Source organism: Oenanthe melanoleuca, chromosome 20, assembly GCF_029582105.1.
Source record: "Oenanthe melanoleuca isolate GR-GAL-2019-014 chromosome 20, OMel1.0, whole genome shotgun sequence".
In the NCBI taxonomy this organism is placed as follows: Eukaryota; Metazoa; Chordata; class Aves; order Passeriformes; family Muscicapidae; genus Oenanthe; species Oenanthe melanoleuca.
This window is the reverse complement of record NC_079353.1, coordinates 11,175,535-11,181,654: the sequence shown is the minus strand read 5'-3', so window position 1 is coordinate 11,181,654 and position 6,120 is coordinate 11,175,535.

Here is a 6,120-nt window from a genome sequence, read left to right as displayed (position 1 = left end):
AAAGCAATATTTAGTGAGGGGGTGAAATAAGATGCTGCTGGCAGTTCTGTAGTTTAACAGGTTGTTAGGTTGTGAGTGTGACAACTTTCAGAAGGCATTGTTCCTCAAAACAGGGCTCCAACCTGCCTGGCTTCAAGGAGAATCTGCTCATTCTGCCTCTATTAAAGCTGAGATGTGTTTCCAGCCAGGCTCCCAAGGGGCTGAACTTTTCCAGACTCTCACAGACCCACCTCCCTTGCAGAAGTGTGGAATGCTGGCACTTGCCCATTAACCCCTGAACCTGGTGTGAGCAGGGACTCACCTCCACTGTGCTAGCACTTCAGTTAGCCAATTTTAGCTCATTTGCACACATAATTTGCTGCCAAGGTGACATTATCAAGCGCTCCTGATGATGAGGACATTTTTTAGGCCAAGGGAAAAAAGAAAAAAAAAAAAAAAAAGCATAAACACAGGCTGGGAATCTGAGCTGAAGATAAGGTTGTTTGACAATGAAACACAGCACAGGGATGGTTGTAGGGCAGAGCTGCTTTGGTCTCTGGTTGAGATGCCTGTAGGTCATAAATCCATGGAGGTCAAACTGCCTGGATGATACCCATGGTTTAAAAAACACTGCTGGAGATTTGTTAGGGATTTATTTTTGCCATTACATTTTGGGTTGGTGGGAGTGGGGTTTTTTTGTTTGTTTTGTTGCTTTGTTGTTGTATTTTTCCTTGCTTGTTTTGATTCTCAAAAACTGGGAAAGGACCAGTGCAGCTCCCCCAAGGTCTGACTGCCTGAGCCAGTTGTTACTGAAAAGTAAAACATGTAATTTTACATCCATTTGTTTTAAAGGTCACATTATCCTGCTTATAGTGTTTCTACTATATATATTTTACTAGCATTCAGAAGCAAAAAACATCTTTCAGCCCCAATGGTCCTAAAGGACAGAAAACTGGAGGAATTTAAGCTCACTGCTCACATTACCTACATTATCAGGAACAGTGGGGTGTCAAACCAAGCAAACAGGATGTGGAGGAGCTCCTAGGAACTGCTGGAGTTGAACTTCTCACTGCATTCTCAAGCTCAGAAATCCCATCACAACTCATGCTCTCAGCCTTGGAAAATCCCAGGATCTGCTGGGCAGGAAGTCTCCTGGAAAAAGGAAAAAGTAGTGGAGAAAGGCCAGAAAGGCTGAGATTGATCTGCCATTTTTTGTCATTTTGAACTATTAAAATAAATGGGGAAAAGTGCCCATTGTTAAATGCTGAAATAAGCCTCCATAATTTTCTATGTTTCTCTTGATTTTCCACATTAGCTGTGAGTACTTTTAATGACTCTTTTTCTGAAAACCTCTTCTGGTGTGGGGGAAGTTATTAAGCCTGTTACAAAGGAATTTTATGGTTTTAATTATAAACAGGTAATAGAGTCTACGTAAAACTTACCTTTTGGCTTTGCAATAAAACCCATTTCCCCCAAGGTAAGAACTCCATAAAGAGAGAATTACACAGCAAGGGAGTGGAGAAGTCAGCTCTGAATTCACCAGGTGCCTCCACAAGATCAGCTTTCAAGAAGCCCTGGGGATGCACTGACCTTAGTCTGCATGTCTGTGTGTCTGTCTGTCTGCTGGAGGCCAAGGGAACAGCAGGGGGAAATGCAAGGCTCAGTGTCTCTGTCTATCTTAGGGCAGCCTCAGGACTCCATTAACCTCCTTAACAGGCCTGTCTGGACCAAAACCAAACCAAACCCCACAGTGGGGACTGATGCACAGTGGAGGGATGGAACAGCTCTGCTTCTTCCCTTCCACCTGTGCAGTGATGCCAGCACTAGCAAGAGTCATTCCTTTCCTTCTGGATAATACTCCTAGGCTTATCCACCCTGACTTTCTTGCTGTATTTTGTCAATGCTGCAGCAGGAATTCCTTGTGTCTCCACCACAGAGAAAGCTTTTTCAGTACAGGGGCTTTCTCTTTCAAAGCTTTCCACCACAAAGAAATAAGACTTTTCTGCTAGCCCTGTTCTGGAGGGGTTGGTCCAACTCTGAGCTCTCAGTGCAGCCAAGGCCAGTAGCCACTACTGTCCTTTTCTCTGTCTTGAAGGGAAAACAGTGTTTTGCCTCCTGATGTCCAACATACATTTCCTGAGTATTAGAGAAGGCATTTTCTTGGCACAAAGTCCCAGTGCTGGTGTTCAGTGCTGAGCTCAGCCGTGCTGCTCCCACAGGCTCCTTGTGCCCTTCAGTAAGTCACTTAATTCTCCTTTTGCTCATTGTTTCTCCTCTCTTCCTTCCTTCCCTTCCTCGCCTGTGCACAGAGGACAAGCCTTTGATGAATGGGTTGTCTTTTAGCATAAGGTCAAGTGATCCAAAGAGACTGAGCTGCTGTGACTTAATGAGTTAATTACGTCACCTGCCTGTCAGCAAGACCTGATGGAGGTGAGCTCTGAGCTGGCTCCTGCCAGGAAACAGCTCAGTGGTTTAAAAACAGAGTTTATGCTGTTTACAAAAGGCTACTGCATTTCCAGGTGCTCTAGTCCTGACCAGCTATCTGTGCCACCTAATAGAAGTGACTAGTAATTTGACTAATACCAACTGGTCAACATAAATTTTAATTCCTTCTTTCAGCTGGAAGACTGAGAAAGAAAGAAGGAGGTGAAGAGGGAAAAGCACAGCAGTGGAGACTTCAACTTGCTGTCTTTTAGCTCTCCCTGTATATCATTTATAAGGATATATAGACTGTTATGGCTCATCTGTATCCCTCTAATCATTAATGAGGTGCCTTCCATGCCCTAAAGTTAAAGTCATAAAAGTAAAGTGTGTTTTCTACTGCAGGTCCATTTCAGTTCTTTATACAAATGTTCTGTTGCCCTTTATAATGCATTTGCTATAAATCTTGACAGCGTTATTTGTTTTGTTTTTCTATCTAAATGCAGTGTTGAGTGGAAATGGCCTCATTATCTCCCTGTTTCTAAAGAGAATTCACTGTCTCTAAAAGGTGCTGAATTAAAAGCCCTAGAGATAGAGATCCCTGTTCAGGGAGAAGAGGCACAACACAGGCAGGCAAACCCAGCCTGCCCTTCCTTGCTGAGCTCTGCTGATGAGTGAGCTCTACTTCACTTACCTGTCCTGCTCTTGTGGCTTCAGCAGGCAGAGTGTGCTCACCCACACCTCCTCTCCCCCTAAAAGCAGAGCCAGGTGAAAGACTTTACCAAATCTAGGGAAATAAAAATTCATTTTGAACAAACTCTTTTTTTAACTTGGAGGCAGTTAGTGTGTAACAAGCTGAGCCTTGTTCTGTTGTTTGTAGTGATCACACTGATCACAATTGCACCTGACAGGTAACAGAGTTAGTGCTGCAGCAGGCTCTGAGCCTCTTTGAGGTCTCACTCTGGCACTGTCTCTGTGGCTCTCTTGGATGTCCCCTTGCTTTCCTCTCCTGCACTTTGCTTTAAAGCACTCCAGCAAGCTGCAATCCCAGCAGTCAACATCCAGAGCATGCTGCAGCCCCGAGGAAATTCTCCAGGTCCCATTCCCCAGCAGGAGCCTGCAGGGCTCTGGTGTGGGCAGGGCTTTGCTCAGCTGCACTTTCCACACCTGCAAAAGAAGAGTTTATCTATCCCAGCACTGATGTCCAGGTAGATCCCCAGGTGAGATTTTCCTTTCAGATTGGAGGCTGACTGCTCCTAATCTCACTTTTACCTTTCAATTCATCTGATATCCAAAGCAAAACCCATCTTTCATAAAAATGGATGTTTACAACTAACAGGCATAATTTTTAAAACACAGTGATTGCCAAAGCCTGCTGAATGAAGAGTCAAATAGGGAAGTTTTTCGCAGCTTCAGAGCTAATGAATTGTAGACATTGGCAAATACTGACTTTTTAAATTAGAGCTGCTATAGTTCAAAGGAGACAGATGGTTTTATTTATGAAAGGGATTTAAGGCCCACACACAGAAGACTACAGAAACACAATGTGTTGTTGGAGACCATGTATAATAAAAGGTGATATTTAAAACAGTTCAAATTTCCAATTCCCCTTTTCCTCCTTCCAGCCAAATTTGGTGCAGCAGCTTTTTGAAATCCAAGAACATTTGTGCTCTGATAAAAACAAACACAAAACAAGAAGAAACTTTGAGAGGTCACCTTCAAAGCTGAAAATACTGTAGAGTTCACCTTGGGCCTGATTCAAACCCCTTTGAACAAATTTCTGTTGATGCCAGTGTGATTATCTTCCATTCAATACCCATCATCTCGAACTAGGAGACCTGAGTCATCAATACTTTGTGTTGTTTCCAGGTTCCTCTTACACAACAGCCAAGGCATCTGGAGCACAGAGTTCCTGCTAGAAAGGCTACAACAACCATTTGCCAGGGTTGTATTTAAGCCTCAGTTTAAAATAAAGCTCGATCATCATTTAGGCCAGAGTTACAGAGATTTCAGTTGCTGTTTTTCAGCAGTAATGGGTAACGTTTTTGAGAGCAAAGAAAGAATAAAGCCATTCTTGTTCAGAAAATGGCTTTCATCTCACAGGAGAGGCCAGAAATGGAGTAGGCATGGAGAGGTTTTTAATTCACCCACAAAGCATCCAGATCTACCTCAGCCTGCACAGATTCCAGTGGGAAAGAGCCCCACTGGAGACACTGCTGAGAAAGCTGCTCCTTCAGAGAGGGACAGAGAATGTGCCAATACTGTGATGGGCAGGACTGAGAGCCCTGTGCTTGGTTTAAAATGAGCATCAAATCACAGCCCAGACTGGTACATAGCTGTTTGTGCTCTGGGGGGACCAGCTCCTCCTGGGGGAAGATATTTGTCTCCTGCTGCTGTTATGTTCTTTGCCAGCTTTAAGAAAACTCCAACAATCTCTTTGCTGTCAGCACAGCATATGTCTCCTCTGCTCTGCTGTTATCTGAACAGAATGCAGGATGGAAGCAATTTCCAGAAAGCACAGCAAATATTAACACATGCAGAAGGGCACGGAGGAAAAAAAATACCCCAGCAGTTATTTGACTCTCCTGAATATAGTGTGGCAGCTCAAATATTCATCAAGTTCATACTGCTCCCAACAAGGAGGCAAATTCTGAACCTTCAGTTGTACCAAGTGAGCCATTTATCTGTCTTGCAGCATTCATATGTCAGTGTTCCTTCTACATTTGCCTGGTTTAGTGCCCACATCTCCAACAAAGCTGGGCAACCTGCCCTGCTGTGTCCCTGCATCTGAGATTTTGGCACTCAGGTGGCCATTTGTGGCTATCTGAATGACAGAGACCGTTTGTGTAAATCACATTTTGTTTTCTAGACTGTGGGAACAGCATTGATGCAGTTATGTGGGTCCTGCAAAGGACTCAAGGAAAGTAAGAAGCTTTGAAATCTTCATCTCTGGAGACCATCACTGCTTTGAGCTGGGTCCTGTCCAGACCAGCTGTTGGTGGAAAAAGCAGTCTATGGCAGTGGCTGAATTTTTGCCACCCCACTGTCCTGAACAAAATGCACCCATACAAGAAAACTGCTGGTTTCTGATGGCAACCTGTTCCTCATCCTAACCCAACATACTCCTGTGAGCCAAGCACAGAACTACCCTAAACCATCATTTTCCAGAGCTGCTTTTCCCACGTCACCTGGCAGATGTGTAAAGCAGCTGCAGAGGGGAGACTGCAGCCTCTGTGCCAAGTGAACCCTCAGTCCCCAAGCAGCAGAGGAGCCACCAGTGCCCTGATAGTGCCATCTGTGCACCAGGAGGAGGTGACAGCCACCACTGCTCACAGAACCCCTAGCACCCATCTCGTGGCCACTGCCTGCAGCTGGAAATTCCTCAAATGTAGCCTCCAACCCTTCTTCCTAGCCCAGCTGTTAGGGCTGGAGGCTGCACTGAACTCAGCAATTTTATGCAGAAAGAAAATCTGACCTGATTGTTCAGGAACTAAAAAACTTTAATACTAGAAAATAACAAACAGCACGCTGAACAGTTTGCACTGAACTAACCAGGAAAGATGGTACAGGGAAGCTAGTGCCATGCATAAGGGCAAATGGCCAAAAGCAGGTGTTAGGGCATGTCAGGAGTATTTATAAACTTGGAGGAGGGGAGGAATTAGGGCAGGGTTAAAAGAGGAGGTCCAATAGGGAAGGGCAATTAGGAATATTAAAATTATT